Source organism: Balaenoptera physalus, assembly GCF_965194825.1.
Source record: "Balaenoptera physalus genome assembly, chromosome: 17".
Taxonomy (NCBI): Eukaryota; Metazoa; Chordata; class Mammalia; order Artiodactyla; family Balaenopteridae; genus Balaenoptera; species Balaenoptera physalus.
In genome coordinates this window covers 46,520,355-46,533,790 of record NC_138895.1, presented here as the reverse complement: position 1 = coordinate 46,533,790, position 13,436 = coordinate 46,520,355, and the positions used below count along the sequence as shown (strand labels likewise).

Below are 13,436 nucleotides of genomic sequence, written 5' to 3'. Positions count from 1 at the left end.
GATGAAGGGGTGGAGTAGATGTTCTTTCAGGTCTCATCCAGCTCTAACATTTTGAAATCTAGGTTCTAAAAGGGAAAGGGAGTAGAAATAGGAAGAAACTGCTTATAAAGAATTCCAAGTGCCAAACCACCAAAAACTGAAAAGGCCACTAAAACTTGTATAGAAATGAAGAGGAGGAGAAGGAGGAAGAAGATGAGGATGGTGTCATCAGCTACATCTGTGGATGCTTTACTAGGAGCCCAGCACTAGTCCATGCACTTTACAGGTTTTAACTCTCTTAATTCACTCTGACTCCATTTCTGTCATAGTTCCCATCATATTGGACAACATCAGAAATGAATCCAGGCATTTTGAGGAAGTTGATTGGGGGATATATTACTTTGGGTTTATGGGGATGTATTTATGGGATTCACAGTCATAGTTTCCATCCTGGTACAAGGATGGCTTTGTCATAACACAAAGCGGCAGGGCCAGAGGTCATATTGTGCTGAGAACAGATCCTACAACACCTGGCAATGAAAGTACGGAGTGAGTGGTAGAGATTCAGAAGCTAGTCACTCAAAAACTTCTTCCAATTATCAGATGTGTAAAATTGCAATTGAAGGATTCCATTCCCATTGGTGCCTATTTAAAATGGAAAGTCTCAACTGTCAAGAATAGATTCAATAATTCAGCATATGCTATTATGAAAGTACCTTCTAATTTTATATTTTCTTTTTCTTTTTTGAGGAAGTCATGCAAATGCAATTTGTCAGAATCCCTGTCTTTGTAGGGCACAAGCCTGTAGTTGTACTACAAACAGTGAGTACACTGATATATGAAGTCACATGTTTTATTTGAGTCAACATACCAAATAGCATGTTAGCATATATAACATAACTGTCCTAACCAGTCTGGCAATACCAGACAAAGGACATACAAAAACCATGATTTAATGAGAGGAAGAGATGCGCTTCAAGTATTCATGATGAATAGTCTCTTAGATTATTTAATAATATAAATAAAGAAGAATAAATCACCTTACAAAAAGATTGAAATTTCTTATTGATTTGACACAAAATAGTGACAAATATAAAGGTAACGGAAAGTCAAAATATGCATTCAAAAAACTGTCAATTCATTGTCACTGTACAAGAACATCTGTAATGTCCTGAAGCTCATACATGAAAACAACTTGATAGCAACTTTCCAAAATTTGACAATCGTAAAAATGTATATGATATTACCAACAAAAATCTGTAAAGCTGAAGTAAACTTTCCCAAACTATCAGTAATAAACATTAAATTTCTATCAAGCATGGTAGAGGAAAAACTGAATTTTCTTTTTATTCTCTCTATAGAAAATGAGCAATCAAAGAGTATGCAAGAGAAAATGCAGAAGAAACATACAAGCTTGACAGGTAGTTATTTAATAAAAACATTATGATATTTTTCTGAATTTTGTAATGTTTGTAGTATTTGGCAGATTTCTTAAATTAGTAATTTGTGATAATTTATTTGCTAGCCTAAGTAAATGTTGATTTTATATCTAAATTTGTATTTGCAACTTCGTATTCTTTTTCTTAAAGAGACCCCAAAATTATATAAGCACCTAGGCCTAAAAAATTTGGGTCCTCCCTGGCCTGGCATATAAAAGACACCTGATAAATGTTTATTGAATGAATAAATTTGGGAAATGTCAAAAATTAAATTCTTGGAGGCAGAGTCAAGATGGCCATGCGGGAAGTCGCGGATTCGTATCTCCCCACAACTAGGGCGCCTGCCAGATGCTGGTAGGGGAACCCGATGCCCAAGGAGACGGCAAGAACCCCCAAGCGAATGGGTAGGACATGGGGGGACTGAGGGGGGAAGAGAAGTGGAGGCCAAACAGGACTGAAGCCCCAAAGGGGTGGCTGAGGGGGGGAGGGGTTCCCACCCCTGGAGGGACTCTCAGGGGCTCGGATCAGTGGGGAGTACGCCCAGCGTTTCCCCTGTCCAATCAGCTGGGGAAGTCTGCCTGGCTCTCCGGCCGGGTTGTATGCCCTCAGAGGTCCCCTCCGGGCCAGGTTGGTCCTGGGGCCATAAGAGGGAATCCAGGAGAGAACAGGACAGGCAGGTGGGAGGGGCCCTCCAGGACCGGAGGAGCAGGAGAGGAGTGGAGGGTGTTTGCCCTGCCCACTTGGGTTCTGGGAGGCTGCTGAGCTCCTAGCCAGGTCCCCTGCCCTCCAAAGCCCCCTCCAGGCCGCATGGGTCCTAGGGGCATAGGAGGGAGGCTGAGGAGATGGGGGGGGCCTCCTGGACCAGAGGAGCAGAGGGCATTTTCCCTGTTCACTCGAGCCCAGGGAGCATGCTGGGCTCCCAGGTGGGGTCCCCTACCCTCTGAGGCCAGAGGCAGTGTGGGGGGGGCACTCCTGAGTCCCTTCTGTTCCTTGAGCCTAAGCCCCACCCCACACATCTCCCAGGGACTTGTCCAGCCCTGTGGGTCCTAAGCATAGGCCCCACCCACCACCCAAACCTCACCCCTGCTTAGGCCCCACCCTCCACAGCCAAAGCCTTTTCCACCTTTTTTTTTTTTCCTCCTCTTTTTTACTATTGTGGTTCTGTTTTAACTTTTGGTTGTTGTTTCATCTATATTTTTATTTTTATATTTTTTCTAAAATATCTGTTAGTTTCCTAGTCTAATTTTATCTTTTACTTTGTTATAGTTCTCCTTTTTTTTTTTTTTTCTTTTTGCCACCCCACATGGCTTGCGGGATCTTGGTTCACGAGCTGGGGATCAGACCGAAGCCCCTGCAGTGGGAGCTCTGAGTCTGAACCACAGGACTAACAGAGAACCTCGGACGCCAGGGAATATTCATCAAAGTGAGGTCTCCCAGAGGTCCTCATCTCAGTACCAAGACCCAACTCTAGCCAACAGCCTATAAACCCCAGTGTTGGACGTCTCAGGCCAAATAACCAGTAAGACAGGAACACAATACCACTCATTAAAAAAAAGGAAAAAGAAAAAAAAGAGAGATGGCAAAAAAATATGTCACAGGTGAAGGAGCAAGGTAAAAACCTACAACACCAAATAAATGAAGAGGAAACAGGCAATCTACCTGAAGAAGAATTCAGAGTAATGATAGTAAAGATGATCCAGAATCTTGGAAATATCATGGAGGCATGGATTAAGAAATTAAAAGAAATGTTTAACAAAGATATAGAAGAACAAAAGAACAAACAAAAAGAGATGAACAACACAATAACTGAAATGAAAACTACACTAGAAGGAATCAATAACAGAATAACTGAGGCAGAAGAACGAATAAGTAAGCTGGAAGACAAAATGGAAATAACTGCCAAGGAGCAGACTAAAGAAAAAAGAATGAAAAGATTTGAAGACAATCTCAGAGACCTGTGGGACAACAGTAAATGCACCAGTATTCAAAATATTGAGGTCTCAGAAGAAGAAGAGAAAAAGAAAGGGTCTGAGAAAATATTTGAAGGGATTACAGAGGAAAACTTCCCTAACATGGGAAAGGAAATAGTCACCCAAGTCCAGGAAACACAGAGAGTGCCATACAGGATAAACCCTAGGAGAAACATACCAAGACACATATTAATCAAACTAACAAAAATTAAACTCAAAGAAAAAATATTAAGAGCAGCAAGGGAAAAACAAAAAATAACATACAAAGGAATCCCCATAAGGTTATCAGCTGATTTCTCAACAGAAACTCTGCAGGCCAGAAGGGAGTGGCAGGATATATTTAAAGTGATGAAAGAGAAAAATCTGGAACCAAGATTACTCTACCCAGCAAGGATCTCATTCAGCTTTTACGGAGAAATCAAAAGATTTACAGATAAGCAAAAGCTAAGAGAAGTTATCACCACCAAACAAGCTTTACAACAAATGTTAAAGAAACTTCTCTAGGCGGGAAGCAGAAAGACACCACAAAAACAAACCAAAAACAATGAAGAAAATAGGAACATACATATCAATAATAACATTGAATGTAAATGGATTAAATGCCCCAACCAAAAGACACACACTGGCTGAATGGATACAGAAACAAGACCCATAAATATGCTGTCTAGAAGAGACCAACTTCAGACCTAGGGACACATACAGACTGAAAGTGAGGGGATGCAAAAAGATATTCCATGCAAATGGAAATCAAAGAAAGCTGGAGTGGCAATACTCGTATCAGATAAAATAGACTTTAAACTAAAGACTCTTACAAGAGATAAGGAAGGACACTACATAATGATCAAGGGATCAATCCAAGAAGAAGATATAACAATTATAAATGTTAATGCACCCAACATAGGAGCACCTCAATACATAAAGCAAATGCTAACAGCCATGAAAGGGGAAATCAACAGTAACACAATAATAGTAGGGGACTTTAACACCCCACTTACATCAATGGACAAATCATCCAGACAGAAAATAAATAAGGAAACACAAGCTTTAAATGAAACAACAAAACAGATAGATTTAATTGATATTTATAGAACATTTCACCCAAAGTTGGCAGAATACACTATCTTCTCAAGTGCACACAAAACATTCTCTAGGATAAGATCACATCTTGGATCCAAATCAAGCCTCAGAAAATTTTAAAAAACTGAAATCATATCAAGCATCTTTTCTGATCACAATGCTATGAGATTAGAAATAAATTACAGAAAAAAAACGTAAAAACCACAAATACATGGAGGCTAAACAGTGCACTAATAAATAACCAAGAGATCACTGAAGAAATCAAACCAGAAATAAAAAAATACATAGAAACAAATGGCAATGAAAACACAAAGACCCAAAACCTATGGGATGCAGCAAAAGCAGTTCTAAGAGGTAAGTTTACAGCAATTCAATCTCACCTCAAGAAACAAGAAAAATATCAAATAAACAATCTAACCCTATACCTAAAGCAACTAGAAAAACAAGAACAAAGAAAACCCAAAGTCAGTAGAAGGAAAGAAATCATAAAGATCAGAGCAGAAATAAATGAAATAGAAACGAAGAAAACGCAAAGATCAATAAAACTAAAAGCTGGTTCTTTGAGAAGATAAACAAAATTGATAAACCCTTAGCGATACTCATCAAGAAAAAAAGGGAGAGGACACAAATCAATAAAATTAGAAATGAAAAAGGAGAAATCACAATTGACACTGCAGAAATACCAAGGATTATAAGACTACTACAACAATCAACTATATGCCAATAAAATGTACAACCATGAAGAAATGGACAAATTCTTGAAAAGGTAGAATTTTCCAAGACTGAACCAGGAAGAATTAGAAAATATAAACAGACCTATCACAAGTAATGAAATTGAAACTGTAATTAAAAATCTTCCAACAAACAATAGCCCAGGACCAGACGGCTTCACAGGCGAATTCTATCAAACATTTAGAGAAGAGCTAACACAGATCCTTCTCAAACTCCTCCAAAAAATTGCACAGGGAGGAACACTCCCAAATTCATTCTACGAAGCAACCATTGCCCTGATACCAAAACCAGAAAAAGATATCACAAAAAAAGAAAATTATACACCAATATCACTGATGAACATAAATGCAAAAAACCTGAACAAAATACTAGCAAACAGAATCCAACAACATATTAAAAGGATCATCCACCGTGATCGAGTGGGATTTATCCCAGAGATGCAAGGATTCTTCAGTATATGCAAATGAACCAATGTAAGACACCATATTAACATTAAGGAATAAAAACCATATGATCACCTCAATAGATGCAGAAAAAGATTTGACAAAATTCAACACCCATTTATAATAAAAACTCTCCAGAAAATAGGCATAGAGGAAATCTACCTCAACGTGATAAAGGCCATATATGACAAACCCACAGCAAACATCATTCTTAATGATGAAACACTGAAAGCATTTCCACTAAGATCAGGAACAAGAAAAGGAGGTCCACTCTCGCCACTCTTATTCAACAAACTTTTGGAAGTCCTAGGCATGGAAATCAGAGAAGAAAAAGAAATAAAAAGAATACAAATTGGAAAAGAAGAAGTAAAGCTGTCACGGTTTTCAGATGACATGATACTATACATAGAGAATCCTAAAGATGCTACCAGAAAACTACTAGAACTAATCAATGAATTTGGTAAGGTTGCAGGATACAAAATTAATGCACAGAAATCTCTTGCATTCCTATACACTAAAAACGAAAAATCAGAAACAGAAACTAAGGCACCAATCCCATTTACCATTGCAACAAAAAGAATAAAATACCGAGGAATAAACCTACCTAAGGAGGCAAAAGACTTGTACTCAGAAAACTATAAAATACTGAAGAAAGAAATCAAACATGACATAAGCAGATGGAGAAATATACGATGTTCTTGGATTGGGAGAATCAATATTGTGAAAATGACTATACTACCCAAAGCAATCTAAAAATTCAATGAAATCCCTATCAAACTACCAATGGCATTCTTCACAGAATGGGAACAAAAAATATTACAATTCATATGGAAACACAAAAGACCTCCAATAGCCAAAGCAATCTTGAGAAAAGAAAAACGGACCTGGAGGAATCAGGCTCCCGGATTTCAGACTATACTACAAAGCTACAGTAATCAAGACAGTATGGTACTGGCACAAAAACAGAAATATAGATCAATGGAACAGGATAGAAAGCCCAGAGATAAACCCACGCACATATCGTCACCTTATTTTTGATAAAGGAGGCAAGAATATACAATGGAGAAAAGACAGCCTCTTCAATAAGTGGTGCTGGGAAAACTGGACAGCTACGTGTAAAACAGTGAAATTAGAACAATCCCTAACACTATACACAAAAATAAGCTCAAAATGGATTAAAGACCTAAATGTAAGTCCAGACACTATAAAACTCTTAGAGGAAAACACAGGCAGAACACTCAGTGACATAAATCACAGCAAGATCCTTTATGACCCACCTGGTAGAGAATGGAAATAAAAACAAAAATAAACAAATGGGACCTAATGAAACTTAAAAGCTTTTGCACAGCAAAGGAAACCATAAACAAGATGAAGAGACAACCCTCAGAATGGGAGAAAATATTTGCAAATTAAACAACTGACAAAGGATTAATCTCCAAAATTTACAAGCAGCTCATGCAGCTCAGTATCAAAAACACAAACAACCCAATCCAAAAATGGGCAGAAGACCTAAACAGACATTTCTCCAAAGAAGATATACAGATTGTCAGCAAACACATGAAAGGATGCTCAACATCACTAATCATTTGAGAAAAGCAAATCAAAACTACCATGAGGTATCACCTCACACCTGACAGAATGGCCATCATCAAAAAATCTACAAACAATAAATGCTGGAAAGGGTGTGGAGAAAAGGAAACCCTCTTGTACTGTTGGTGGGAATGTAAATTGATACAGCCACTATGGAGAACACTATGGAGGTTCTTTAAAAAAACTAAAAATAGAACTACCATAGGACCCAGCAATCCCACTACTGGGCATATTCCCTAAGAAAACCATAATTCAAAAAGAGTCATGTATCACAATGTTCATTGCAGAACTATTTAGAATAGCCAGGACATGGAAGCAACCTAGGTGTCCATCGACAGATGAATGGATAAAGATGTGGCACATATATACAATGGAATATTACTCACCATAAAAAGAAACGAAATTGAGTTATTTGTAGTGAGGTGGATGGACCTAGATTCTGTCATACAGGGTGAAGTAAGTCAGAAAGAGAAAAACAAATACTACATGCTAACACATATATATGGAGTCTAACAACAAAAAAACCCAGCTCTGTTGAACTAGGGGCAGGACAGGAATAAAGACGCAGACATAGAGAATGGACTTGAGGACACGGGGAGGGGGAAGGGTAAGCTGGGATGAAGTGAGAGAGTGGCATGTACATATATACACTACCAAATGTAAAACCGATAGCTAGTGGGAAGCAGCCGCATAGCACAGGGAGATCAGCTCAGTGCTTTGTGACCACCTAGAGAGGTGGGATAGGAAGGGTGGGAGGGAGACGCAAGAGGGAGGAGATATGTGGATATATGTATACTGATGTATAGCTGATTCACTTTGTTATACAGCAGAAACTAACACACCATTGTAGAGCAATTATACTCCAATACAGATGTAAAAAAAAAAAAAAAAAGGGCAGAAGACCTAAATAGTCATTTCACCAAAGAAAACATACAGATGGCCCAGAGGCACATGAAAAGATGCTCAACATTACTAATCATTAGAGAAAAGCAAATCAAAACTACAATGAGGTATCACCTCACACCGGTCAGAATGGCAATCATTTAAAAATCTACAAACAATAAATGCTGGAGAGGGTGTGGAGAAAAGGCAAACCTCTTGCTCTGTTGGTGGGAATGTAAATTGATACAGCCACTATGGAGAACAGTACAGAGGTTCCTTAAAAAACTAAAAATAGAACTACCATATGACTCAGCAATCCCACTGCTGGGCAAATACCCTGAGAAAACCATAATTCAAAAGAGACATGTACCACAGTGTTCAGTGCAGCATTATTTAGAATAGCCAGGACATGGAAGCAACCTAAAGGTCCATCAACAGATGAATGGATACAAAGATGTGGTGCATATATACAGTGGAATATTACTCAGCCATAAAAAGAAATGAAACTGAGTTATTTGTAGTAAGGCAGACGGACCTGGAGTCTGTCATACAGAGTGAAGTAAGTCAGAGAAAAAGATATACATGCTAACACATATATATGCAATCTAAAATAAAGAAGAAAAAATGGTACTGATGAATCTAGTGGCAGGGCAGCAATAAAGACATAAAGACATAGACATAGAGAATGGACTTGAGGACACAGGGTGGGAGTGGGGGAGGTGAAAGCTGGGGTGAAATGAGAGTAGCATGGACATATATACACTACCAAATGCAAAATAGACAGCTAGCGGGAAGCAGCAGCATTACAGGGAGATCAGCTTGGTGCTTTGCGATGACCTAGACAGGTGGGATAGGGAGGGTGGGAGGGAGGCTCAAGAGGGAGGGGATGTGGGGACATATGTATGCATATGGCTGATTCGCTTTGTTGTACAACAGAAACTAACACAGTATTGTGAAGCAATTATACTCCAATAAAGGTCTATTTAAAATAATAAATAAATAAAATACAATTTTTTAAAAAATTAAATTCTTCTCCTAAATGTCAAATATTTAATTTATAGAGCAGCAACCAGTGCAGAAACAGACATTCATTGAGCTATTGCTATTACCCTTTGACTCACTAGCCAAGGTTGGTTACCCCCTCACTATCCCTGATGACGTGGGGAAGTTGGAGTGGGTAGATAATTTAGTTCTCTGTACTACACCACAGAAACTAGGTAAACTCCTCCTGAATACACATCCTTGTAGGCCTCTGCAAACCCACATTGAGACACTTATTGCTCCTGGAAAGGGCTCTTTGAGGACACACTCCTGAACATCACCACTACGTAGCAAAAAAGAGAAAAGAAAAAGAGAAGAAACTCTGGAGAAACAATTGCTGGATTTGAGATTTTTGCTCATTTATTTCAACAATTAACAGCAATGATGTATGGGGTGAAGGATCTTCATTCACATATGGTACACATTGGTAATGGTAGACTCTAAAAATAACTTCCAGAGTTATTACTCTAGAGCTCACACTGTTAATGAGAAAGTTCAGAGGAAATGGTATTGATTACACCCTGCTAATTAGCTGACTTACCTGGGATAGTGTGGGTTCCTTTGGATAAAAAAAAGTGAATTCCTTTCAATGTTTCAAACATTCAAGCTCATCATAAAATAGTAGCTTTGACATTTAAGTGCTTTGAAATTGTTGATGCTTTATCAAAAAGAATGACAGTAATTTTAATACATACGCTTTTAAAAATCCAGGAAGTGATACTCAGAAACAATAAGAGAATAAAGGTGGAAGCTCTTCCTCACAAAAACATGCCAGTTAATAAATGTACATAATAGGAATAACTGAATTAGGAAAACTCTTGTAACTGGCAATGTAATGATTGATTCAGGCAAGGATCGTCAACACATGCTAAATTTTCACTGGATGAAATTTTGTTGAGGAATATAAGATTCACAAAGTCTCGAAGCACCTCACCATAATTACAATGTATTTCCCCTACAAAGGGGAAAAGGTACCTCTCTAATGAAGAAATCCTGAGATACTGCCTTAGACAAGTGATCAAACTTAGCCTCACTAATAAGGAAAACTGGTGTTATTCATTTCCTAACATAATGCAATAGGAGGGACACAACATCATCCATATAGAATTCTTGCCAAAAATATTTAATTTGAATCTAATAACGAGGAAATAACTCCAAACTGAGGGACACTGTGCAAAACAGCTGCCCTATACTCCTCAAAAATGTCAATGCAATAAAATATTAAAAAGACTAGGGAACAATTCCAGACTTAAGGAGACTAAAGATACATGAAAACTAAATGTAATGTAATATCCTTGATTGGGTTCTGGATTTTTTTTTGAAAAGCAGGGACATTAATTACTGAGAGTGGGGGATAATTGGGATCTGAATATGGATGGAATTTACATTATATAATATTTATATGACAATGTTAAATTTCCCTATGACAATGATACTGCATTATGTTAGAGAAGATCCTTGTTCTTATGAAATACATGCACATATATTATGGTTTAAATGTTTCATGGCTGTACCTACCTTATTTTAAATTGATTAAGAAAGTGAAAGACAGAGAACAAATGTGGCAAAATGTTAAATAATGAATGTAGATGAAGGGTATATGAGTGGACACAGAAAGGAACTAAAAAAATTGATAAGTTAAAATTCATCAACGTTTAAACCTTCTCCTCATCAAAAGACACTGTTAAGCTAAAAACAATAAACAAAAAAGAACAGGTAAGACACCAACTGAGAGAAAATATTTGCAAAACATGTATCTGACAATGGACTTGCATCTAGAATATATAGACAACTCCTACTACTGAATAATTTAAAAACAACCCAATTATAAAATAGGGAAAAGATTTGAGCAGACTATTCACAAAGACAGATTCAGAAATGACAGATCAGCATGTGAATGCGTGTTCAACATCATCAGTCATCGGAGAAATGCAAATCAACACTTCACCGAGATTCAATACATACGCACCAGAATGGCTAAAATTAAACAGACTGACAACACCACATTTCAGTGAGAATGTGGAGCACTCTGAACTCTCACACATGGCACGTGGCAATGTGAAACGGTACCACCTCTCAGGAGGAAGTTAGGCAATTTCTTACAAAGAGTATATGAGTCATCTAATATTCTTTCAACTTTACCACAGATTGGTATTTTACCAAAAAAAAAGTTGAGGGAAAAATCTGTGACGCTTTAGAATGTGGCTTCAGAAAATAGACATGAGTCAGTATATATCCATTTATAGCTGGTTCTCTATTCTTCTGATCTTAGATGATTTTTTAATAGTAACTCATTCAACAAATATCTCTTGAGTACCTGCCATGGGCTGACAATCCCCTGTGTACTGAGAGTATAATGCTGTACAAGAAAGACATAGTCCAGTCGTCATGGAATTTATATTCTCATGGAGAGACACGTATTGAACAAGTAGAGAGAGAGAGAAGTTACCAAATGTTATTAAGCCTCTGAGCATACAGAGGAGGTGTGAGGTAACAGAATTTGAGCGAGAGTGCTACTCTACTCAGGAAAGTCAGGAAAGGCCTGCAGGGAGAAATTTTCACTTCCCATCTGAAGATTGAAAGGGAGTCAGCCATACAGAAAGCTGGGGGAAATAGCATTCCAGACAGAAGGGTTAGTGAGTGCAAAGGCCCTGAGGTGGAAAATAGATTGGATGGTGTTTAAATAGAACACTTTCTGCATGTTGGTCAGCTGGCCATGGATCACAGATCTGAGTCACTATACCTTTGGCACTACATGCAAGAACAGTACGGAGCATTCAAAGTGAGGTCAAAGAGGATAAAAAAGGCAGAACAGAGTTTTAAGCCAAAGACTGAGGGAGTCTACAAGAGTAGGTTCCTGAAATCGGGAGATAAACAGAACCACGGTCTCTGGAGCACACAGTGAGGAGAGTTCCAGAGCTGCTGCTTTTTAAGATATTTCAGTTCACGTCCACCTAACTGCTTAGTCCTGTCATTATCCAATGATGATAATAACGATGGTAACAACCATGATTAAGACAAGATGTCAGTTATATAATTCACTGATTGCTTCCCATGTGTCAGGGTCTACGTCTTGATCCTATATAATTCTCTCAACAACTCTATGAAGTAAACAGTATTCTCCCCATGTTACAGATGAGCAAACAGGTTCGGACATTAAACAATGAATGTAAACTCAAACAACCTCTAATTGGCTAAACCTGCATTTGAATCTAGGTCTGTCTGATTCCAAATCCCACTCTCTATATTGTTACCTTTGTTAATCTCCAGTCTTCCTGGCAGTACCTTCTGACTGGTACTTTCTCCAGGGGGCTAAAGAAGCCAAAGAGACAGTTGGATGCAAGAGGACCTTTGGAATGGTCTTCAGCTTTGATGAGAGAGAGAGAACAAAAGCACATGCAATAGTAAAAGGCTGACTTGAGGCTACTGGGGATTATTTTGGTTCATATGCTACACTAGACATTTTTCAAAGGGCACTGCATAAGCAAACAACATTGTCATAATCCTGAAACCTGAATTCAAAATGCATTAATTTCTTTTTACCACTACAGATTTGGAAAAACATGATGTGGTTCTTAAGCTTGTGCTTTCAAAAATCAGAAAGCTGGAAAATAGAAGGTGAACATTTATAAATATTTTAAAATTATGAATGCAAAATATCAACCGAGAATAAATTTTTATATCAAGGTTATAAGCAGATGAAAAATGACAGTCCTTCCTAAGAAAGCAAACAGAACATTAATTATAGCAGCCTTACAAAGCACCAAAGTAATAGCAGTTTGCAATTCTTTACCAAAATTTACATAACTATATAGTCTCCTTTCAGATTCCATAGATTCTATTTTTGATAAGCAGCAATTCAAAAGGTTAGTCACCTCATCTATATTATTATCCAACTTTTATGAATGTGAAACGGTGACACCTTGAATTTACATGTTAGCCAAACCTGATAGGTTGCCTCTAACTCTTTTTATTCATTCATTCCAGCAATACTGTGTGCCAGGCATTGAGCACAGCCTGGAGACACTGAGATGAATAAGACACACAGTATGTCCCCAGGAGAACTTCCAATCCAGAAAGAAAAACAGACCAGTAAACACACAACCCCAACAGAGTTCGAATAAGCTAAACAGATGGAGATCAAAATGGCAATACGATGTTAAGGGTTGTCTCCCAACCAGGCAGCAGCAATTACAATACTGATATTAAGTAAATTAAGTTCTTCTTTCTCTCTCTTCCCTCCCTCTTTCCTACCTGTCTTCCTTCCTTCCTTCTGTTCTTCT

At 38.0% G+C, this 13,436-nt stretch overlaps 1 protein-coding gene across 10 annotated transcripts in view; it reads right to left on the bottom strand.

Annotated features, from left to right (window-relative positions):
• The window catches only part of CPQ (carboxypeptidase Q), a 501,324-nt gene that overhangs the window by 319,461 nt on the left and 168,427 nt on the right, over positions 1-13,436 (bottom strand). The window lies entirely within an intron of this gene.